The sequence below is a fragment of the Haemorhous mexicanus genome, chromosome 3 (assembly GCF_027477595.1).
Source record: "Haemorhous mexicanus isolate bHaeMex1 chromosome 3, bHaeMex1.pri, whole genome shotgun sequence".
Lineage (NCBI taxonomy): Eukaryota > Metazoa > Chordata > Aves > Passeriformes > Fringillidae > Haemorhous > Haemorhous mexicanus.
The window spans coordinates 88,254,556-88,279,789 of record NC_082343.1 but is presented as its reverse complement, the minus strand read 5'-3'; the positions used below and the strand labels follow the sequence as shown (position 1 = coordinate 88,279,789).

The window sequence follows — 25,234 nt, the reverse complement described above, 5'->3', positions numbered from 1 at the left end:
GAAGGGTTGGCTTGCAAGATCACAGAATCACCAAATGTTTTTTTTCTTAAGTTGTGCTAGTAATTTTCCACATTTCTCAGCCATGCCTCAACTATCTACTACTGCACTGTCAAAGACATACATTTAAATCTGATGATTGTCATGTTGAAATCATATAAAAAAAGATCAGTTCTGCCAGTTCATTTAATTATTCTTCTCTGTGTGTTCTTTTTAACTTTATTTTAAGCAGCTACTTTTTTTGTGCTTTTTGGTCTTTTGGGTTTTTTTTTTTTTTTTGCTTGCACTGGTTTTGTTGTGCTTGTGGAAAGATTCTATTTGGCCTCTCCTCACCTTATATTCATTATTCTAAACAACTTAGGTGTGCAGAAAACATCGCGGGTTTTTGGTGTTTGAGTAAATCTCTAAGACATTTGCAGTGAAAGTGTACATCATCCTTTACGTTACATATGAAAAAATAATGGGTTTTATATAAATGATAGAAGGTGGTGATATTTTGTATTACTGGAATGGTATTTTTCAGTAGTGCTTGTCATGTGCCTGCAATAATTTAGATCAAAGCCCTGAGGCTTTAAGTTTGACCTCTACCTTCAGTCTTTATTTATATTTTGATTTGGGATTTGGGTCTGTACAGAGAGCAAATGTCTGCCTGGGCATGAAGAACAAGGCACAGGCTGCTGCAGGGGAACTGGCCCACACTCAGTGTCAGCCATGAGGGAGAGAAGGGTTATACCTCCTTCAGTCCACTTAGCCTTGAGCTGGAGTCCATAATCTAATGTAGATATTTTAAAAGGGCAGTATGCATCCTGGTACTCGTATTTTCCCCCTTTCAGTGAATAATTTTCTTTCTGCAACCTAGAAAACATGCCATTTATTCTTTCTTCCCTTTTGCCTGCTTAGTACTGAGACTGGGCTAAGGTTAGTTCTCTTAGTATAATGAGTATTTTTGTTTGTTTGCAGGCTGTTCCCCCCATTCCCTGCACTCATTCTGCTGTCAAACAGGCGAACATCAATACTGTGTTTTGGTGTCTGAAGTGCAAGATCAGTAGGAGAACAGTATGAGACTTTCCTTTGTTGAATGCAGGCTAGGGAAAGGAGCTGTCTTCAGGCAGCCAAGTGAATGTAAATTGAACAAGATTTTTTAGAACTAATCATTTATTAACTGGAGGGTGTCTCTGAAAAGGAGAAGTTTACTATTGTTCTCCTACTTTACTGGTATTACTGAAAAGAACAAAAGGGAAAAAAAATCTCTAGCATCCTGGAATTTTTGGAGTCTAAGAGTTGCAGCATATGGTGTCTTTCTGCAATGCCAGCTCAGGGCTCTGGGAGTGACCAGGATCCATTTCTGTGCTTGTTCTTCCAGACTTCATCCTACAGCCTGTGAAGAGGGGAGCATATAAAAATCACATATCCATCCCTTCTGTTTTGAGAGAATAACAGACATTTAAGAGGTACTTCCTGTAATGTGTTTATTACTAGGTTTGTGCTTTTGATGAAGAACTGGTAAGAAATTTGGCACTGATTTAATACGGTGCTTCAGGTGCTGAATCCAGCCAGAACAAGTATTCCTGAATGGCAGTTAGACAAGGACATGCATATTGTTACTACAAAGCCTAATGGAAGGAAAAGAACATCTTGGGTGAACATAGGAAATTCTTTTAAGTGGGGAGGTCAAAAGAGCTTAATCCTTTAAACAGCAAAATGTCAAGAAATGTTCTGCAGAAGACTGGTTCACTCTCTCCTTCCTGCAAGTGTAGCTTGTGTCAACAGATATCTCTATTTTGCTTTTTCCTTAAAGAGTTATGAAGAAAAGCTCAGAAAAAGGCCCCTGATCCAGAAGAATTGCAAACATAATAGTGTCTAACTGACCATAGCTTTTAAAAAGAGGATAAGTAGTGCTTCCTGTCCATGCTGTAGGAGTGTAAGTGTAAATCATTAAAAACACAGAAATGTTAGTAGTAGGTGGCCTGAGTTCTAGATCTTGCTTAGCCTTTGTGGAGTCAAATCTATCCTTACCACCTTTCAAAATTCACAGGCTCATTTTTGGGTGCAACACTTTTTTTTATCAGCAGCTTAGGCAAAAATAAGTCTATGTGAATCCTACCCAAAAAGTAATAAGAGAAGATGAGAAGATGAGATTTTTGATTTTATGACACTTAGAAACTCCACAAAAGTTTATGCTAAGCCTTGTGGCTTACAACTTTAAGGTCACTGAGCTCTGTGTCAGAAATACTTTTGACCTCTCAGTTTTGTAACAAGAAATCTGCAGTCTTGCTGCTGAAAATGTTCTCTAGTGTGTAGTGAATTCAGTCAAAATGGATATGTCTTTCATGACTTCTTACTATCTGAATTTTTTTGTTAGTATGTATTTTAATATTATTATAATCTTTATGGGGAAAAATTATGATAATTGTCAGCCTTGAACATTTTGGAATGAGACGAACAGCTTTTGGAGCATTTAACAAACATTGGGCTTGTAGGATAGAAGTTCTTGATCATAAAAGTGATTATGTTCAACTGTTTAACTATAAAGATGAAAAGATCTTGGACTCTTTAACTACCAAATAGTCTCAGTGCTAATACTGAAACCTTAAGATGCCTTTGAGGGCTCCTGCTTTGCCCCAGTGACTTGTGTTTCACTCATAATAAACATTTTCCTTTTGGACACCTTTGCTGCCAGAGCCTAAAGCTGCAAGTGAGAATAGCTTTTGCTTTCTACAGGGTACTGTGTTTTAGTGGGGTTGTCTTTGCAGGCAGACTGGAAAGGAAGGCTGCAGGAACTGAGTTCTGGCTGTGCTCTAGACCATAACTGATGCTGAAGTCCTTACCAGAGCATGTAGTTTTTGAAGCAGGATTGGGGGGGGACAGCAGTGTCAAGTTCCTTGTTTCTTTAGAGCCATGCTTCCCAGACTGACAGGTGCAGTTGGTGTAGGAATGGCCTAGAAACTTTCTTTGTTATTTTAAATTCAGAAGTGTTTGTGCAGTGGAATGTTAACCTCAGACTGAAGAAAATTGCATCACAAGGATGAGATCTCTGTGGTTCTTAGAAAGCACAGATGATATCTGCCAAGGCTAATAGAACAGGGAAAGAATATACTTGCTCCTAATATGATTTATCATTTCAAAATACTAGTAGCAAAAATGCTAAAAAAGGTGTACTGAGACATGACATTAGGGTCTTCTATCCTATGAATGCCCAGTCTAATGATAGTCTCAGTATCCTCAGAGTGAGGAGAGTGCAGAATAGCTTCCTTTTTTCCCTCAGATCTACACAATTGCTATTCTAGTTAATGAGTATCTAGAAAAAGAAATAGGAAATTTTATGGGAGAAGAAGGAAAATACACAGACATGTTCTTTTGTCTTTTCCTTTCCTCTGTCTTCATTCTTTGCTCCTTTGCTTCTGTCCTTTCTTTAGAGACAAAGGAACAAAATCATTTAGTTGTAAATATATGTGATTGGGGAATGTTTTAATTTCTTGGATATACAAGATGTACAGATAAAGAAAACCCATTTGCGGGGTGCACTGAAGACACCATACAGTGACTATGAGACAGGGCTTACAGGGGCAGTCCTTTGGCCTCTGTATGCTCCAGGGTCCCTGAAGAAAGAGAAGAGGGCCAACGACTCATACTTCCACTGCAGAAGTGAGAAGGTAGATGGATCCATTCACTAACCTGCCAAAGTGGTCAGTAAAGCATAGAAAAGCAGAGGCAGGAAAAACACCAAAGAAACACTGTGGTTGTCTGTTCACGAGTGAAAATCCTAAGCAAGAAAAGCATTTGTAACTAAAGCAGAGGGTGTCTAGTTACAAGAATAGTTGAGAGACAGACAAATAACAGGATATGGCTGGTAGAATAAATAGATGAGGAGTCCACAGACATTTCCATGAGTCACCACTGGGCTGCACACAGTAACCAAAATGGCACAGAGAAATGATTCAAGGGGTTGCAAGGGAAGTGAATGCAGAAGAAATAAAAAGGAGGTGGAAAGCGTTGCAAGGCTGAGGAGACAGGGAAATTGATGAGATGAAATGATGTCATGGAGAGATACCTTTCTTGGCCAGACATGTGGAAAATTGAGGTACATAGATTGTAGTTCTGTTTATGATCTGCTGCCAGCAAATGCTTGTTTACAGCACTGAGGTTTAATATGACAGCTGTACCATAATATGACAGGAAACTTTATTTCACAGTAAGTCTGATTGGTCTGGCAAGAGATCATGTCTGGTAGCTATGGAGGTCTGAAGAGACTTTTTAAATCTAGTACAAATTTGAGAACAACTGAAGTGGAAAAAGGATAATACATCTTTATTTTTTAAATTTATGGTACTGAAAAAGAAGGATAATTTTTTCTGAGAATCATTACTAGAACCTGGTGGAAGCAAAAATAATCAAATGCACAACTTGGAAATCAAAGTATATTTTAAAATGAAGGATTTGTTTTATCCTTACCAGGAGTAAAAAACTAGAATGAACCTGAGTCTACTGTTACCATGTAAGTGCCTGAAATGAAATAAACAGTTTTCTAACTTAATGGCTATCCCCAGGCAATAAGAGAGGATCTTGCACATTAAAGACTGAAAGGAATGAATAGCTCAGAAAGAAGCACAGTAGATCCTGACACAGCCTAAGGTACAGCATGTACCATCTCTGAACTGAGATGTGAAAGATACATGCAGAAGGAAAATTCCTTTTATTTCCAGGGATTATCAGTAATATGAGATAGAAATACATTGCAAGTCAGACAAGGGCAAAAAGAACCCTTTATACCTCTACAAACACTGGTTTTATTGTGTCTGGATCATTAAAGGTGCATTATTTAATGCTTGTCTAAAACTTTTTTTAGCTCCTCTTCAGTCAGATTTATGATTTTATTATTCTGTGATTTTCTATTCCATGGCTTCAATGCAGCCCTGGATAGTTACCAGGATAAACTTTAAATCCAACAGGAGCTGTGCCTGTTTATTCCAGGGTTGAAAAGCACTCTCTAGCTCTGACTCTAAGCTGAATAACTCTTGCAAATTTGCAGCAGAGCTCTATATGAATTACTGTTTGATTTTTTTGTTTGTTTGTTTGTGTTTGTTTCTGTTCTGAAGCAAAACAAGGAGTGAGAAATAAAAATATAATTGAAACCAACCAGGTTCTAAGGTCTTTCTTTGGCAAGAATAAAATACTGATGTTCTGACACAGAATGTTCCAATTTGGCACAAACAAAACCATTAAGGTATTTGAAAGAAAAGCCAAAGAAATAAAGCATTAGCTTCATAAAATATGTAGTAAATTCATTCTTTAGCTCCATAGGTTCAGGGATCAGATTTCTCACCCTCATTAGGGTTGACTGAATTCTTTCCTCCCCTCCATGCTCAATATCCTTCTAGAGCACCCCAATCTCCAGCCTAGTAGGACAGTTCTAGTTTGAGCATTCTCTCTAATCCCTGTTGATATTCTTCATTCCATTAGAAATAAAGATAAATGTATATTCTTTATATCACAGTGTGAATGAGGGCAAATAGTTTGGTTACTTTACACCAAGAAAATAAGTGAGCAGGTTTCAGTTCCCTCAGGCAGAGCAATGGAATTTAATTTGCATCTCTAGTATCCTGAGTATTCCTGAAAAGTTCTGACAAGCTTTGGTTCTTGACCTCTTCTGTGACTGGGAAACATTATTAAAACCTTTCAATACAACTGTAGTTAATTTGTTATTTAAATTCAGGCAGATTGAAATCCTAGTTTCACCAATTAATATTCACTAGGAAAAAAAAATAAAATCTACCCAGCTAGTGTTGAGAGGGAGTAAATTCTACCCAGATGACCTTTAAAAATCTCTCCAAGTTCAATTTTAGTGGGAGCACCCTGGTCTTGATACCTCCTTCATCTCCATGGTCTCTTTCACAATAAAAAAAGGAAAGGGGAGATGATGGCTTTCCTCTTCCCTAAGCAAAAGTATCCTCTGGGGTTATTTATTTTTCCTGATCCTTTTAACCTTTTCACTGTTAGTGAAGCTAGAGGGTGCTAACTTGCCATGGGGCAGAGGATGCAAAGAAAATAATCCATTTTGATAGTGCTATATGACATCTTTGAAAACTTCAGTGGAAAGGGCCATTCCCCAGCAATCCATTGTGGCAGGGATCACTATGAATATTTATTTTATATTGCCAGGCAGAATCTGCAAAGAGCATTTAGAAATCAGAGTGGTCAGTTTCTTTCAGATGGCCTTTGGTGGGTGAATATTTTTCCCTGAAAGAAGTTTAGGTAGAGGAGGAATCACAAATAGCTACCTTTGCAATTCTCCTGTGCATAAAGAATAATAAGTATGCAATGTCAAGCAGTCTAATGGAAGAAAAAAGAAAATTCATAGAGTTAGAGGATAATCCAGGTGGGAAGAATCTCTAGGAGGTTGCTAATCCAACCTTTTGTTCAAAGCAGGGTCAGCTAGGAGGTCACACCAGGTTGCTCATGGTTTTATCCAGTTAGGTCCTGAAAATGTACAGTCCTCCAGAAACCTGCTCCATTGGTTTGCCATTCTCACATTGTTAAAGTTTCTATTTCCATGCTTTGAGCACTGTCCTGCAGCAATTGATGTTCATTCTCAGCCTGCCTGTCTCTGTCTTTTTGATGACCTTGTCATAGGTCCTAGAAGGCTGTTTGTAGGATCCCCTTAATATTTTTCCTATTTAACTATAGGAAGCTTAATTAAAAGTTTCCTTCTCAGCTTAGTTTTAGTTTCCTCTTGCATGTGCATATGGCATGTGCTACCATAAAGTGTACAATTACCTGAACAAATGCCTTCTTCAACAAATGACTTCTTTCTTAAGATTTCATCCTCATTTACCCAAAAGGATGGATGGCATCTTACTTAAAGGGTAGGAACTTTTAAAATTTTTATCCTGGATTGTTCAGCATGTGCCTTTATTCTTTGTTTGCAGCACACACTTAAAATTGGCCTCCTAAGAAGGTTTTTCTCATTATCATTAATTCTGTTATTGACTGTAAGGCTTGTGAAAGAATTGGAATTAGTATTACATGAAATTGCATAGTCCTGTATTTTCAATTTCCAATTAGGAAATCAAAAAATGAAAAAAAAAATGCTCCTGCAAAATATTTTCAAATTAGAAGTTGACCCATTTACGTTGAGCAGCTCAAACTGAACAAAGCTTAGATTACATGATTTGTTTTCATCATTTTTGAACTTCAGATACCAGGTGGGCTGGAAGTTTATTATACCTATTTTATAAGTAGGAAATTGAAGGACAGAATAAAAAAATTTTAGGACAACTGTGTATTTTATATTTCTACACTTATACAACTAAGAACATTGTTAAACAGAGAGTCCTGGGCCCTTGTCCACTTCTGAATAAAGAGGTCAGCATTTGTGAACCTTAAGGAGACTTAGGTCTCCTTATGGAAACTAGTGATACTGTAGAAAAAAGGGTCTTGAGTTTTCTCTTTTAATCTTTGAGGATTTTCACAGCATCTTGACTTAATTACATTTCCAGCTGTTTTGGAGAACAGAGTGCAGCTCATACATCTGCTGGGAAGGAGAGCTGCCAAAAGTTGACACTCTGCTTACAAGTCCAGAACAAAACTAAAAATAAGTGATGGTTTACTGATTTGATTAGCCTGCTCCCAGACACAGTAGGTTTTGAAGGAGAACACGCAGAGGGGGCCAGAATCTCTGCTCAGAACATCCATATCCTCTGCAGTGGTGGTGACATGTGGCAGGGCATGGGCTGCAGCTCCCCAGGAAATGTATCCCTGACACATCAGATTTAGCTTTTAAGGGTGGATGTAATTCTGTTTCTGGGGGCTATAGAGTCACCAGGGGCCTCTCACCAGGGGCCCAGGTTAGATGTGCTCCTGGCTGGCAGCACGTGGGTGCTGTGAAGAGGTTCAAAATCCAACTGGACATAATTCCAGGTAACGGGCTGCAGCTGACACTGCTGTAAAGCAGAGACTAGATGATCTCCAGAAGTGCCATCCAGCCTCAAATTATCAGTGATTCTGGAATTTTGTAACTTTTTATCTCTGAATTTGACATTTCAACAAACTGTCTACAGACAACAAAATGAGTGGTGCTTGATTTCATTAGAGCTCTTTCCTTCTGTCCCCCTTTTAAAATATACTCAGAAATTTCTTATTTGTGGTCTTTAGACTCTTCATGGGTGTTTGGGGCTTTCTCCATATATTCTGAAGCATAGATCCTGAACACTACCACTACTGAGGACCTCTGTGGGGTTATGCTCAGGCTAAAGTAAGGCGTCTACACAGTCCATAGTGCCATCAATGTTCTGAGTAAGAGATGGTGGAAAAAGGATATCATAAAGTCATGCTACCCTTGCTGCACCTTTGCTGCACCAGCTTCCTGCAATGTGGCAGTTGTCAGTGTTTTTACTTGAGATTTTATGGCTCTTGATTGTCTTTTTACCCGTACACTTATCAGTCACTTTGAACCAATTTTACCTTTCTGGGTTCCATAACATCCTGTAGCAATAATTCCACAGCACATTTTTGACTGCATATGTTTGCTTTAAAGTTGCTGCTTAAGTTTTCATTTGTTTATTCCTGTGTTGTGACTAGTGAATAATCACTCCCTCTTCATGTCCTCCATGATGCTTATAATTTTATGCACTTTTAAAATATTCACCTAAGGAGTCTTTCTTCTGTGCTAAAGCATACTAATCTATCTTCTTATAAAGCAGCTGTTTCATACTCCTACTCATTTTTGCCATCTCCTACTGTTTATTCTATTAGACATATCCATGAGTTGGGAAGACAGAACTCTTTGTGATGCTTGAGATATGGACAGACAGAAGCATAGCATGTTTTATCTTTTTATTTTTTAAAATTATTCTTTCCTTTTCTAATAATGTGTAATGCTTTGTTTTATCTATTGAGGAGACATCCTCCTAGAAAAATTTACATTTCTTCCATGATCCATTTCCTGGGATGTAAGAACTGATCTAGGTAGAGCCTTTTAGTAGATAGTATCTAATTAGAGTTGTTTTTCTCCATGCTTTTACATTCATCTACATTAAAATGTATCTGCAGTTTTCAAATTTGCTAGACCTGTGCCTTTCCTACAGCAACACTCCAGTTTTCTAAGGCAGTGCTTCATCCAGTGCTTCATCCCAATTTCTAAGGCAGTGCCTTGCTATGCTTTGGTTCTGCTACCTCATCATGATGTAATTGTGGCCTGCCTGCAGCTGCCTTCTTCAGAGTAAATAATTTGTGGCCATGCCTTTTTCCTGTTAAATTAAAATGCTTCATCTGCATCTTTATCATATGTACCTATTCTGAGTAACCATCTCATCAAAATTTTTGTCACTAACTTATTCCAACTACTTAGGCTACAGAAAATTCCAGCTAATTAATTATATTTTAAAAGTCAAATTTCACTGCAAACTCATGTCTATTGAAAAACATGGTGTAGGCAGACCATGAATAATATATTCCACAAAAATAGACGTATATGATCACCTGTTCAGGCATGGTTACTGTCTAGTATTGTAGTCTCAGAGAAGGCAGAATGGCTACAAAAAAGCCTTCATCATAAACAATTATATTTACTTGTCCTTCCCTTATGGTTGTGTATTCTTCTGTTGTAAGCACTGGGTCTTTCAGACACCTTCCTGTATATGTATTCTTTGTTGTTTTGTAAGTCAAATAGCCTTAATGAAAGCAACTGTTCTTTTCAGATCAACAATAAAGTTTTGCCCTACTCTCAGATTTTTTATTCTGTAAATCATCCTTATACCCATCCTTTGAAGCATTTCTTTTTTCTATACTAGCTTGGCATTCATTATCTTGGTGCTTTCAAATAAAATCTCAAAAGTACTGAGAGCCTTACAATAAGGTCTAGGAATACACTGTTCTGATCCTCCAGGACTATTTTTTGTAGGATCTTGTTCCTAACAATAGTGCCAGGAATAATAGTCCTCATTTTCACCTGAAAGCTGGCCACATTTTTAATCAGATTCACAGGACATAACATACCTCTTGACACAGCTTCATTGCACTGTCAAAATGCTCTGAGTGTGTCTGCAACCACTAATTCTTTCCCCACTTTGCATTCAATTTGCAAATCATACATTTGTAGCTGAAAAAAAAAAAACAAGCTCTATTCTTAGCGGCAGCAGAATGGTTTGCCAGGCCCCTTTTGGCACTGTCAACATGTGGTTTATGGTCAGTGTCAGCTAATGGTGGCCTCCCATAAATAAAGACATGAAACGTTTTTCACTCATGGACAGAGACCATAGCCACTTTCTTTATTTTCATTTATTGGAAGCTTGGTTTTACTTCATTCCTATGATGATTATTCTATGGGGGTTTTTAAGTTTTAACCACACCATTGTGCAATGCTTTCCTCAGAGCCATCAGTGAATAAACTTGTTTTGCATTTATCATCATAGCAATTCAGGACTGAAATCTCATCAACCCTTTTAATCTCTTACTTTTTTTAAGGGCCAGAATGAGTGTTTTTGCTTACTACAGCCTGGTTCACTAAGCACAGAAAAAAACCCCTTTTATCTACCATTTCTTTAAATATTACCCTTGTTTCTTGATAAGAGAGTTTCAGTATAAATATATAGCATCTTGGAGTTGTCATCTAAGTTCTTTTTCTGCACTGAATTTCACCTGCCTGATGGTTGTTGTTTCTTCCTTTTGGTGTGTGGTTCTGAATCAAAGATCCTACATTGCTATCTTCTTGTCTCAGACTTAGAGGTTTTGTGGGATTGAGAGGATTTTTCAAGAGGAGTACATAGATAGATATGAAATTCCTTCTCCTTTGAACAGAATCTTAGAACATGTTTGACAAAGCAGGTTCGCCTGCCATCTCCAGTGAAGGCATCTGTTGGATGAAACCAAGGGGTTTGGCCCATTTCTCATGTGGTCTTTACCATTAAATGAACATGTTTTCTATACTCTGCAAAATGGAGTGTAAACACATCACAGAATAAGGAAACTGGGAAGAGATAATGAAAAGATATTTCTATCATAATATTCCTTTTGCTTTTTCCCACACACAAGTATACAAAGTTGACACCACAGGAGCAAATAAAAAATCTGCTGCAAAGACATGGTAAAGCAAGCTGCAGACTTGCAGCAGGAGAGTAGCCCATGGCAAGAGGAGATGGACAGCAAAGCTAAAAAGCCAAAAGCTGGCTGGTGAATGAGCTCAGCAAGAAGCAGAATGGGTCATTCCTGGGGAAGGGCAGTGATGCCTCAAGGCACATGAGAGGCACTGACATAGAGTTCTCTGATGCTACCCTGAATATAAACACTGGATTATGGCTCTCTGTTTTCTCCTGTCCGTAAGGTTTTTGCTGGGTTTTATCCTCAGAGCAGATGTTTGCTTTTGGCACCACCCTGGCTTCTGCTCCTCTGCCCATATTAGAAGTGCTATGTCCCATTAGCTCTCAGGCCTATGTCCATTTGTCATCACAGCCCTATGAATCTTGTTTGAGCTATCAGTATGGTGGCGTTCGCTGTTCCTCCTCTGTGTATGTACCACAGAAATGTGTGTCCAAGGTTTTGTATCTTCTTTTCCATATGCTTATCATTGGCAGTGCTGTTTGGAAAAGAGTACATAGCTTTTTGTGTCATTTCCTTGTGGAATTTCATTTTGAGCTCTTGTATGCTTTTCTATCCCGGCTCACTCTCTTTTGCATATCTTGCTGGGCTTAGGTGTCCTAAAGAATGTCATGCTGGTCAGATAGGCTCCTTTCCTTGTGGAAATCTAGTGGCTTTGTTCAGAAGTTAATTTTGGGACCTCCACAAGAGTCCTGGGGCATTCTGTCTTGCATGCAAATTCAAATTTATCATTTATTATGTGGTTTTGTTAGTGCCGTATACCTTCCAAGCTGCAACCTTCAGTTGTCACCCTTTGTTCAACTATTTTTACTTATTTTTACTCCTTAGTGTGTTGAAACCTGTTTTTCTGAAGTTTCATCATCATATGGAGATAAAGACAAGAAACGGCAGAGGAAAATGTCAAAGTGAAATTATGCAAAATCAGTAACTGCACTGTTGTTTCCGTAACACATATGAAATGAACGTGCTACTACACTGCACTGACTGTACATAATTTTAGCTTTCCTGAATTTTTTCAATTACTATTGCTCAGACTTTCCTAAAAATACCACTTTCAGAAATTCGAAATATGACTAATATCAGCTTTCAGACTCTGACATCTATGAAGAAACATGTCTAAAGAAAGGGCTGATTTGAATAGAAATTGTTTTAGTCTATGAGCTGTTTAAGCATTGACTGGAACCTGCTGTCTTTTTTTACTGTCCCTTAAAATTATATTTCAATAAACTTCTTTGTCTAAGACTGCAAGATGGAAAGAAAAGTACATTTTGACCTACCAAGTGTTGCTGAAAGAATATGTTTCCTGTGTGTGAACATGAAAAAAAAATATTTGTTGCCTGCTTTCGCCTCCAATGCAGACCTAAATGACCCACTCTCCCACCTCAGCATCTTAGCACAGAATATGAATCAGTTTCTACTTCTGAAGGGCAGTCATGTATTTTCCATCACTCAGCACCACAATCTGCCTCTTCATAAAACTGCACATGCTGACTTGAAATATGGAATTACAGAACATTTTGTTTAGAAGGAGCCTTTAAAGGTTATCTAGTCCAGCCTCCCGTGCCATGGGCAGGGTCATCTTTCAATACATTGGGTTGATCAAGATCACATCCAATGTGACCTTGAGCATGTCCAATGATCATGGAATCATAGAATGCTTGGATTGGAAGGAAACTTTGGAGATCATCTAGTTCCAAGCCCCTGCCATGGGCTGGGACAACTTCCACTAGACCAGGGTGCTCAGAGACCCATCCAGCCTGGCCTTGAGCACCTCCAGGCGTAAGGCATCCACAACTGCCAAGTGCAGGCAACATATTCCAGTGCCTCACCTCTCTCACAGGAAAAAAAAAATTCCTAATATCCTAATTTAAAGGTATTTTCTTGCAATTTGAACCCATTCTCCCTTGTCCTGTCAATAAATGCTCTTGTAAATAATCTTGCCCCATCTTTCTTGTAGCTTCCCTCCAGATACTGGAAGGAAATGATGGGGCATTCAAAGCTTCTTTGGGCAAGCTATATGTTTCCATTCTTACCCTAAAGACATTCATATTTAATTTTTATTGGTGCTTTTCCTTGACCTCAGTAAAGCAACTCTTCTTACTCAGGCTGGGAGCTTTGCTTCAGAGGAGCAAACTTCTCCATCCAGTCAGTTCGCCATCCACAAAGACCACTTCCATACAGTAGAGCTGCACTGGGACCAAAACCCTCCTTCGGCCTTTGCAGAAAAACAGGCATTGAACAACACCAGGAGCAGAAAGTATTCTAACTCTCCACAGCACCTATTAGTAGAGAAAAACCTTCCTACCCTGAGTTTAACCACTAAATAAGAACTCTGCAACCTGACACCTTTTACCACTGGTAATTTCATGTTCTGCAAACACCCTCGCAGCTTCCTTGGGAGTGATGTTCAGCAATTGCAGCACACTCCAAGGTCTCCCAGGCCGGAGCACTCCCTGGCACATGCGGGTCTGGGGCTGTCATTGCACTGCAAGGCTGCACTGTAGATAGTGCCAGCTGGGAGCTCTGGGCACAGATGGCTCCCAGATACCATGTCCTACACACTGGTGTGGCTGCCTGCACTTGGTTTCCTCTATGAGACAGTGTTTGATTTTTTTCTCCCTTGGAAATTAACTCTTTCCATTTCATAGATCAGCCAGGCTTCTAAGCCACGGGCACAGAGTCAGTGGCTGATGGTGAGCTACCATGGCCTCCTCTCAATGTGTTATTGTTTGAACATCTGCCTGTTTAAAAAAACCCTGCTTGCTCTAATTGCGACTTTGGGCAGCATCTTGGCACAGTGCACTCTTGAGGTTTGATTGACTATTTTGTCTATTTTTGTCTTCTGTGGAATGATTTTGCTCCTTTCTGAGGAGCATGGCATGGTCTTTGGAAACATCTCAAATCCCTGCCACATTAATTAATGCAAAGACCAGAGAGTGAGACATTCTCCCATTCCAAAATTTCTGAGTGCTCTTTTTTGGTTGGATAAGCTCAAGCTCCTCATACGCAGTGGAGCTGAGCCAGCTGACACCACTTGTGAATCTGGCACTTTGCATTTAGATAAAAATACTGTTTTATTCAGAATCTATTTTTTACTTCTAAGAAAAGAGTCCAGGAACTGCAATCACAAAGGAGTTTTACAAATGAGTCTATAATTTAGAGCCTCAAAATCACTGTTCAAAACTTTATCCTGGATTAGATATGGCGTGTTTCTGGAAGCACTCTGACCCAGTGGGCTGAACAACTGATGCCTTCTTCCTAAACCCAGCCCACTAGACCTCTGCATGGGGTACACTAGGGCTGGGGAAGCCTACTTGAGCAATACTTCCCCCATTTGGCTTCCCAAAATATGAGTCAAGATAGCAGATGCAGACCCCTTAGCTGCCATCATCCTCACTTGTTCAGCACTTCTGTGATTACCCCTGGTATTGGATATGTGTGAGAGAAATATGACTTGTACCTGAGATCATCACACTCAACTGCATGGGGCAGGGTGGAAATATTTACATCTCCTGTGGGTCTTGTTCAACGTGCCTGGAGGAACTCAATTCGCAGTAGTGCAGAGAAATAATGAGGATTAAATTCTTGTCCCTGGTGAATCAAAGCATCCCAACAGATAAGGGGATACAAGGATTCCAAGTGTGATGCATTTTAAATATAAAATAAAATTACAGCAATATTTAGGCTCTCCCTCAGGTAGATAAGCATATGATCACTAGCCTGTGAAATACTCATTGCCAGTCCTGGATTCAGTCACAAGTATGCATTCTCTCTTAGCAACCATAAAAGGTCTTTCTCTTTTTTAAAATTTAATTTAATTTAATTTAATTTAATTTGATTTAATTTATGTTTTTACCATTACTGGAGTTGTATACATTGATGAAGAATAGCCTCAAATGATGGGGAGTTAGGGAACTAACTGCAGCGTGATTTTAAAGCAGTGAGATATCTTGCATTAATCTATATTTTAAAACAATGCTTGACATGTATAATTTTCAGTTGGGTAGCTCACCAATAATTCTTTTTCCCAGAATTTAAGTCCATTCTTCTTTGTTTACACTGAAAATATTCTACATTCCCAAAGTATAGAAAGCTACTCTAACTATAAAGCCTTAAAGTTGTAGCTTTTTCTTTTCTGTCACTTCTAGCAGTAAGAAACTCTTATTTATGACTTTAATATAAATTTCTTCCCTAGTGTATTTGTCATTGAGGCCGTGTCAAAATTCTTGGTTTAAGTCACAAAATTTCTTTATTCCCAAAGACATTATTCTCTATCAGAATTTTGTCTATTTTTCACCCTTAAAAATGAAACTTGAGGTTTTCCTGATACTGTGTGAATTTTCTTCATCTTTAGAATTCTTTTCAGTGACGGTGATCCTTCTTGGGTTTTATGTATGTGCTTTATTTTGAACTTAGGATGAACCCAAAGAGACTCCAGTTTGTCTGAGAAACTGGTGGGATGGACGAGAAAGGATTTGTACCCCTTTTCATTTCTGAAAATTTGGACTGGAGACAGAGAATGACACCTAAGTACAAGCTGCTAATTCAATTTGAGATAGCAGATGGCTCAGATGACTCAAATGTCCTAGGGCATTTAGACTCTATGGCCCTTGCAATGACACTGAATGTCTACGTTCAGGTAACTGATTCCCACCTCAAGGAGGTGGGTTTAAGACAGCTGAAGTAAGGTAGCTAAACATGGGTGTTTATGTGTGAGCTAGGTGCCAAGCTTACACTATAGCCAGCAGGGCTCCATTCAAACCAGTAGATGGAGGCAACCTACCCAAGGCTGCACGCCACTCCATGCTTATTTTAAATTTTCATTAAGAGGATGTAATTGATGTGGCTTGACACTGGCCAAACACCAGGCACCCACAAAAGATGCTCGCTGACTCTTCCCTGCCATAGCTGGGCAGAGGAGAGAAAAAAAATTAACAATGGTTCATAAGTAGAGGTAAGGACTGGGAGAAAACACTTCAAGGGTAAAACAGGCTCAGCTTAAAGGTACAAAGTGAATTTATTACTAACAGAGTCAGAGGAGGATAATGAGAAGTAAAGTAAGCCCTTATAACCTTCTTTCCCCAATCCCCTTCCTCCTTCCCACTGACAGCACAGGGAGACAGGGCATGGGAGTTTGGTCAGTTCATCACTGAAATTTTCTTGTGCTGCTCTGTGAGAGCAGTCCCTCCCCTGTGAGGCCGTGGGGTCCCTCCCACAGGAGGCACTTCTCCAGGAACTCCTCCAGCGTGGATCCAACCTCATGAGCAGCAGCCAGACCTTACCTGCTGTAAAAGTGAGTCCCTCCCACGGGCACACAGTCCTCCCAAAACTGCTGTGACATGGGTCTCTCTTCCATGGGATGCAGTCCTCCAGGGACAGGCTGCTCCAGCCTGGAAGCAGGGCCCTCTCTCTCCACTGGGCCTCCTCCAGGAATCCACCTGCTCTGGCATGGGCACCTTCCCCACGGGCTGCAGGTGGATCTCTGCAGACCCTAGGGATCCCCAAGGGCTGCAGGGGCACAGCTGCCTCACCACGGTCTCACCCTGGCCTGCAGAGGAGTCTCGGCTCTGGAGCCTGGAGCACCTCCTCCTGTCCTTCTCCACTGACCTTGGTGTCGCCATGTTGTTTGCCTCACGTGTTCTCACCTCCTCCTCTTCTCTGACTGTTTTTATTTTCTTCTTGAAAATGTTAGAGGCATTGCCAACCTCTCTAATTGGCCCAGCTTCCATCAGCACAATGTCCATCTCCTGCTGGACATAGTGGAATCTTCTATCAGCTTCTCACAGAAGCCACCTCCGTGTCTCTCCTGCTACCAAAAACCAGGCAGTGCAAAACCAACACGGCAATTTACCTTGTATGTCACACTGGGGTCAGAAGAAATCACTCCTCAGCCAGAGCTGTGCCAAAGGCAGTGCACTGTTGTCCTCTTTTCAAACAAAGTGGATTTTCACGTGCATTTGTTTGCTGGGGGTCATGTGGGCTGTAGAATTTACCAGAGCCACACAAAAGCCTTGCACCGAGAGCCCACCGTGCAAGGTCCCATAGCAGAGTCCCACTTGCAGGCTCCATGTCCTTCTTGGTCCTGGCTGTCATGGGTTCCCACGCTTCTCCTGCAGCTCAGCAGCAGCACTGTCCCTGGAAAACTGAGCTGGGGGCGCACCGGCGCTTCCAGGAAGGAAGAGGTCAGGCCACATGACAGTGGAAGCCCTGGAGCAGGCTGGCTGGCAATGCCTCCTCACTGCCACATGTGCTGAGCAGAGCGTGGCAGTGCCCTTGGCACCCTTACAGGGATCACAGAGCGCCGCTGAGAGCTGAGGGCAGGGCATGCCCCAGACACAGGAGATGGAAACGTTGTGGGGCAGGCACAGACTCACCACAAGCATGTTTTGCTCTTCAGGATGCTAGGGATACCCAGCTAGGCCTGCCAAGATTTGTATGCTAACAGATCCAAACTCAACGATTATTAAAATTTCAAATATCAGTTTTCACTGAAACTTGAATTTTGGCACAATTTGAAATACTAGTTGAGGTGGGAGAGGATCACATCTGGACATTTTTATTATGCAGTCTATCTTCAAATGGGGAATAGTTAGGGTCAGAACCATGTTAACTACTTCGAGCCTCTATAATATATCCACATCTTAGGTGTTGTAAGTCAATGCCATATCTGACTAGATATATATCAGATATGTGTTTTAAAGTTATAATTATTACTAAGATGCTGGAGATAATGTCCCGACAACCAACTTTTATTCCCAAAGAACTAACCAATTTATTTTTCCATAGGAAATGCCTTAAGAAAAGTGAACAGACTAAATAATTTTAACAGCTTAATTTTTCTCCTAGGGGAATGTTCAAAACCGTTTTTAAACATCACTCTCATCTATCAATATGCAGCACATTACAGGAATGTCAAGTTTGAATAGTATCTTCTCCTTGCTGCAAAAGTAGCAATGGGAAGATATTATTCACTAAACATTTATGCAGCAGAACTGATTCTGAAAAGCATTTTTCTTGTGTTTTCTGCATTGAGGACTTTTTCTCTGGAAAGGTGTGAATGGTCTCCGAACATTGAATCACAGCTAACAAAATAACTTGTAAAGAATTGGACTTGGATGCTTTTTTCCTTAATGCATCAAGAGTGTGACTTACTTCATGGAGAGAAAGGGAAGGAGTTGTAGGTAAGGCATTTCTTCACAACATGGCTAAGGTGAGAGATGTTGGTGCCTAACACACAATTATATATGGGCTGAACAGCAGAAACTACTGGCCTCGACAGAGCTGAAGTCCCTTCCCTGTGGCTGCCCATCATGTCTGGCAACCACCATTCATTGCCACCCCTGCAAATGGTGTTGAAGAACACAGGAGGTTCTGGCAGTGCAACCTTAAGCACAAAGACCACATCTTGCATCGTTCCCAAAGATTGCATTGATATGTGACTCTGTTGGGACCTTTACTGGATTTTTTTCTGTCAGATGGTAGTATTCAAAAGTAGATGAAAGAAGGACAGGATGATGTGTATTTGAAGAGCAAGGCAGGAGAAAGGAGAGCTACTGTCAAAGATGAAAGAGAAATATTAAAATTCTGTTGAAAACATCCAAAGTAAGTTCCCTCCCAAAATTATAAGGAAAAACAAAAAAATAAGACTGTTATTAAACTCTTGTTTTAATAAGTAGTTTGGATGGCCCACTCTTACTTGTGAGACAAATCAAGTTCATAAGTTACTGATATTTGGGGATAGTTGAAATTCCTTTACACTTGTGAGGCCAGATTAATGTCAGCTCATGTCTGTACTCTTCTTGTAGGTACCAAATTGTCTTTCAGAGTAATTTTCAGAGTTACTGAAAACAGTGTATCTATATACAGGTATCTGTATATGGGTATGAGGAGAAATAGCAAAGCTTGATTATAAATAGCATTTATGATTATTTGTTGTACTTGATGATCTGGGTGCAATACAAGTATTATGTGTTTAGTAACAACCCAACACTTCAGCTCCTAAAGAGGTTTCAGAAATAGGTATCATAACTCTGTTCTTCATCTCAAGAGGGATGATTGCCTACTTCAGGGTTTTGTAGTGGCAGCAAAACTTCCATACATAGATTTCTGTTTCTAAATGTCAGGGTGAGATGGTCAGACAAATTCATCTGCAATTTCACTCCGTGAAAAGACCTACAGTATCATCTAGGTCAGGGAAAACACTCTAAATTGAATACATTAGTCAGCCACAGTCCTGGGAAAAGAAATGCACATCAGCTTCTACCAATTCAATCTGTGGAGAGTTTCTTAGGGGAAAACATGCAAGCAATTGTGGCAGCACAACTTTAGCTTTAGATACCTATTTTAACCAACTGCAGTTTATTTTGATGAAAGCACTTAAATACACTTCGAAGACTGTGATCTCACCTTCATGACTTCTAAAAGAACTGTCATAACATTTTCTTTTTTTTAGCAGCACTTATTTATATTTTAAAAGGCCTCAATTACCCTCCCTTCTTTGAGTTACACTCAATTAATTTTCACCCAAAAATTATTAAAAATACTTAAGTCTTCTTAATGTAGTTATCAATCTGAAGTCTGATAACCACATCAAACACAGAAGAGAGGAAACATCTGACACCCTTACAGAAAATTAGTAGAGACAGTATGGTAATAATATCCAGAGGGCACTTTAAAGACTCCCAAACAAATTTCCTTAGGTAAATCTTTTTCCCTCAGAACAGATATTGTACGGTTATTTTTAAACCACTTGGATTATGTTATTACTTTCAGTAGAAAAGCAATAAAGACATATTTTGTATAAGCAAAAAACATAAAAAATTCCCAGTACTAAGTTATTTCTAAATGCCTTGAAGGTACAGTGGGGAAAGAAAAGGAAAATAAAGCTAAGAAGGGAAAAAAGTAATCTCTATCATGCTGTACCAAGTGAATATTGCAAGTTAGATTCCTCAATCTACTGTAGTCATCCTGCTACAGAAGTCTGTGTGTGATGGATCCTGCAATGTTCCCCACTTCTGCTGATGCAGGCACCTTTTGGGTAGCTGACGTTTTTGCTGCCATGGGAGCTGGAGGGCAACTCTGGCAAGCACTAGCACTAGCACTTTGCAGATGGAACACATCCCCCTCAAAAAATATATTAATCTATCCTTTACTGTAATTCCCTATTTTAAGTAAAATTTTAGTTCTCCTGATGCCATGAGAGGCTGACCTGAAACAGAGACTAGACTGAGCTAAGAGAAGAAAGTAGGTATTTTTGAAAGGCCTTAAAAGGATGCACCTTGGGCAGCACAAGAGCCTGGCCAGGCCATACCCAAGATGGACCTTAAATGGTCACAAAATGGATGATTTGTCATAAGCCAGCACACTTTTATAAGTCTTGGTCCATTTGCATATTGGGGGTAATTGTCCAATTACAGCTTCACTTTGTGAAGTCCCATTCTCCTTGTTTTCTCTGTTCATTCTGCTGTTGTTTATGCTTTTTGGGCATGAAACTTGTAACCAAGGTTGTCTTTGGTCTCAAGCTGGAAAAGGATTGTTTTGTCTACCTACTCTGTGAAGACAGCTTACTAACACTCAATATGAAGTTCAGAGCTACACACCTAGGCAGCACAGAATCTAAAAAATATGAGAGCTAAAACTTAAGGCATCATTCCTCATAAGAAGTCACTAGAATATGATTTAAGTACTCATAAACTTCAAATATTTTAGCATGAAATATATTCTTATATCTCAGGACCAGAACACGGCACTCTTTTGCTGCCCTGGATAAAATCTTACCTCTTGAAACGGATTGCTGTTTTGCTGTTCAGTTCAAGAGGAAGAAGAATTCCTATACTGAGTACTTCTTTGTTCCAAAAGTATTTAAATAGTCCATGAAGTAAGGGCTTAATCATCATTTATGAAGACAACCACAATCTTCAGTCATTAATAACTGAAGCTATACCTTCATGATATAAAAAAAATGAAAATTGTCCCTGCACATATAAGCTCTAACAAATAGATATTCAAAATCCAGAGGAAACAGTAAAATGCATTGAGTGATTAAACAGACTGACATCTGAGTATCCATTAAAATAAAGGGTTTAAATAAAAACTGCAGATTGGAACAATGCATTCCACATGCTTTCTTGGTCAAAGAGGAAAATACAAATTGAGTACACCATTTTTTTCATAAGAAATGAAAATATAGGAGTCCTGTCCCTGCAGCACGGGCAGGAGAATGCCTGAGACAATCACACAGGCTTCTATCTGGTTGAAAATACATTCAGCTGGGGGTGGCTTATCAATAGAAAAGAAATTAATAAAAGAATTGACTGGGAATGTGAGGATATGAGGGTGTCCTCTTCTGTTTGCTTTTCCAGTTGGAAGTCTCTGCATCCTGATTTGGAGCCAGCCTGGCATCTGGAACCAATTCAAGAGAAGCATGAAAAGCTTGTAGGAAAAGTCAGTTCTAACCTGGCTGCTATTTCTGGAGGAGACAGTGCTTGTGTCTGCTACCAGCTCACCAGCTTGACATCCACAGGGGCTGTCTGCAGCCCTCACTACCCTTTCTAAACAAAAGGTCTGCAATGCAGAATAGAGAGCAAAAGGAACTGGAAAAACAACCCAGAAATACGGTGTGTGGAAGACCCTGTGCTTCAAGTAAGCAATTCAAAATCCAAACTGAGCTCCCCCAGGAAGAAAACTCACAATTTGCACAGTCAGTTTTATTCACTGTCATGAGGTTCCTCTGGTAGTCCCTCAAAGCCACCTGCCATAGAACAGGGATGGGGGAGTACTTGGCATTCCCTTGGCATGTGGGTTTTTCAGGGCCTGACATTTGATTATACTCTCCATTCTTTATAAATAAAAAAGCTGTACATATTTTTACAAGAATGCTAATCTGTGTGTGCATGTGTTATGTATATAATAATGTGTACATACACTAAATTATAATATCTAATGTATATTATGCTAATTTATCTACTCTATATATATGAAATGTGAAAAGCATTGCTTAATTCTAGAAAACTGCCTAAACCAGCCTTTGAATCACTGCTGATTATTGTTCAGTGATTTAAGAAGTTGAGTGATCCATCACAAGCTGACATTTTTCTTATGCCTTTTGTAGATAGATGCTATTCCCAGGCAAGGCACCTGTTAGATGCCACTGTTATCTGAGGGGTGGCTTATTCCCTAGTGTGCATCAAACCTCTAAGCAGCATCTGCAGAGGAGCAGGCTTCCCCAGCTCATTACTTCATGGAGCCTGCAGAACATCTGCAGGGGCATGGCAGGTCATGCACAGACAGGCACATTCTCTCTCTGGTGCTCCTCACCCCTTGCCACTCATGCATCCATTTGCACCTCTTCATTAAATCGTTGCCATTCTCAGCAGAAAGACCTGGGAGGCTCAGGCTTCTTCACAACATCCCCCTGTCAGCGTCAGTTCTGGAAAGAGCAGGAAAAGTCCATGTAGACAGAGGAATTTAGGCAACTTGGCTTTCAAAGATATTTCACAGAAAGCCTGATTGAGCACAGGCTAAATTACCTCTCTGAAAATCTTTATCTCTAGTGCTGGTTTGCAGCACACTGGCAGCAGGCAAAGGACAACGTTCCCAGCTGGAGATGCTCTCTCAGATGACACAACAGCTTTTCCCTTTCTCTCTTTCCTTCTGCAGAAAGGGAAAACACAGCTGTCAGCTCGTGCAAAGCCAGGTCCCAAGCCAGGTCCTCCCCCACCTCCAGCATGATGTGGCTGGCAGTCAGGATCTCAGTGAGGGAGTCCTCAGCACTGCACTTCCCTGTCCCAATGAAAGCACGGAGAATGTCCATGTGTGCTGCCAGTCCTGGGTCACCAGGCTCCTCAGAAATGAGATGCCCTCTTCCTAAATATGAAAATAGGAGAAAATGAGAAGAAGGGAGAAGAAATGAGGAGGATTACTATCATTGCTGCAGAAAAGAAAGTTCAATTACGTATGAGAAAATATTGGAAATTAATATCTATGTGCAGGAAGATTAACTGGAAAGCCTAAGAAACAAATTACTATGTTTCCTTCATCTTAACTTGCTATTCCATATCTTGTATTTTCATATAGAGAAATTAGATGTAGTTTTTTATTTTCAAGCCTAACCTGGAGATGATCTCAGAACATTTTTAAGGGAGTGTTCTTTTACTTGCAAATTAGTCTTATTTGGATATCACACCTATGTAACAGTGAACATGTTTTTTATTCAATAATCATGAAAGATCACTTATGATGCAGAAGAAACAATGCTGATATTTCTTCTATGCCCTTTAGTACCCATTAAAACCCCCCTGGAATTGTCCAAAAAAAGTTTAAATGTCTTTCTATTTTTATTAACCTTTCAACAGATCACTGTATTTTCCCCAGAAGTATTTTGTTCAGTGTTGAACCTCTTTTTCATTTGTTTACCTGTATGGGATAAATAGGGTTCAATGTGAAGAACATTTTTAGTTTGTGGAGAAATTACATTAAAATGATATTAATATCATATATCTGTCCTTATTAACTATAGTTTCTAGAATTTGAATGTGGAGAGCTGGTGTATTTTATCATTTTGCTTTTCATTGAAAGAAACTTAATATATGTAAAAAAGGCTGCATAGTAAGGCTAATCATTAAGATATGGTTTGATGCAATGAAAACCCCCTAATTACAGTATCCTAATCTGCTGTTTACACATTACACTTCTGTAAGTTACATCAGTGAGGTGTCATATATTCAAGGTGTTTCATGGCATGGAAAAACAGACTTATTTTTCAGTTCTTTACTTTCACAATAAGCAAGTTTTCCAGAACTGGGCAAGTGAGGCCAATCTTCATGTCCTTTATATATCTAAATCAAATTTGCAAATTGGGCATGATAACAGGGATAAAAAGATGAAGAAGATTATGTACTTAATAGAGTTTCACACCACATTTGCCAATTAGTTGTCTTTTTAATTCACTGTATAAGGAGGTGGCTATTGCCAGGGACTTGTTCTTCTCTAATTAGAATTCAGTGTTCATGAAGCATAATTACCTGTTAGAGCAACTGCATTGACATCCTTCATTTAGTAAAATCCCTGCACTTCAAATATGCAGGCAACTCTCATAGTTCCATCAAATTCTGTGGAATAAGCTACACATGCTGCTATAAAAAAATGCAAAATTCCATTAAATCAACTAAAAATTAAAAAAAGCACAGTGAAGTATCTAATCTCAGAAAAAGAAAATTTTCCTTATTAAAAATATTTCTTTCAAAATTCAGATATTTGTTTGCTATCTGCCAGAGCTGAAGAGCGTCACAAAAATTTATTTTTTGTATGTGGGAAATCAGTGACTGATGGATAACATAAATGACTGTTTGAGAAATAAATTCTGAAGTAGATGCCATTATAGACTCTCTGCCAGTTAACGGAGTGCTGCTGTATAATTACCTAAGAGTTTCATTTTTAAATTGTATTTTAACAAAAACAAACCCTTCTATTCTGATTACAGTTGATAATCAAGCCACTAGCAGAGCATCTTTTTATTAAAATAGTGCAGTTCTCTTCAAATGTTTTGTCTTGTCTTTTTTACTCATATTTCATTTATGTGAGGAAAAAAACAGGTTGGAAGTCTCTGGCAATGTCAAAATAACTCACATTTACATCTTTGGATTAAAGTCTTATAGGTTTTTTTATGGCAAAGGCTTTTTACTTTGGTTTTTGTGTTTCATATAGATATATGTGAGATGTATGAAAAATCTAAATTGGAAAGAATTGATCCATCTGAAACTATGTATTTTTCTTTAACACATTAATATTCAAGTTTTCCAGAACTGGGATCAAAATGTCCCTAGAAAATTCTGCAGTTTAGAAGGATTTTCATTCTCCTTATAGTTCTAACTTTGTCTTAAGTTATGGAGCAGACATGTTACCAGAGCTACAGATGAAATGGCCTCTAATAACTTTCTGATGTTTACCCTGGAAATGTGAACAGACACAAAAGCTTTAAGACAAGCAGCTTTTGAGTGTCAGCTTGAAATTCAGAGACATTTCTCTCTGGTGGCTCCATTTAGCAATTCTTGAAGAGTAGAACTGAAACAAAAGAACTACACATTGTCCGAATATTTTCTTCAGACAACTCTTATCCACCCTGCCAAAGAGATGGAGATGCTCTTCT

The 25,234-nt window shown here is 39.3% G+C and overlaps 1 long non-coding RNA gene across 1 annotated transcript; it reads right to left on the bottom strand.

Moving 5' to 3' along the window:
- Positions 1-19,417: 19,417 nt before the first annotated feature.
- Positions 19,418-23,930, bottom strand: LOC132325380 (uncharacterized). The gene is made up of 3 exons (XR_009485928.1): positions 22,617-23,930; positions 22,405-22,516; positions 19,418-21,489 (listed from the first exon to the last, which is right to left on the bottom strand). It is a non-coding gene; the product is annotated as an uncharacterized LOC132325380 (long non-coding RNA).
- Between the last annotated feature and the right edge of the window lie 1,304 nt (positions 23,931-25,234).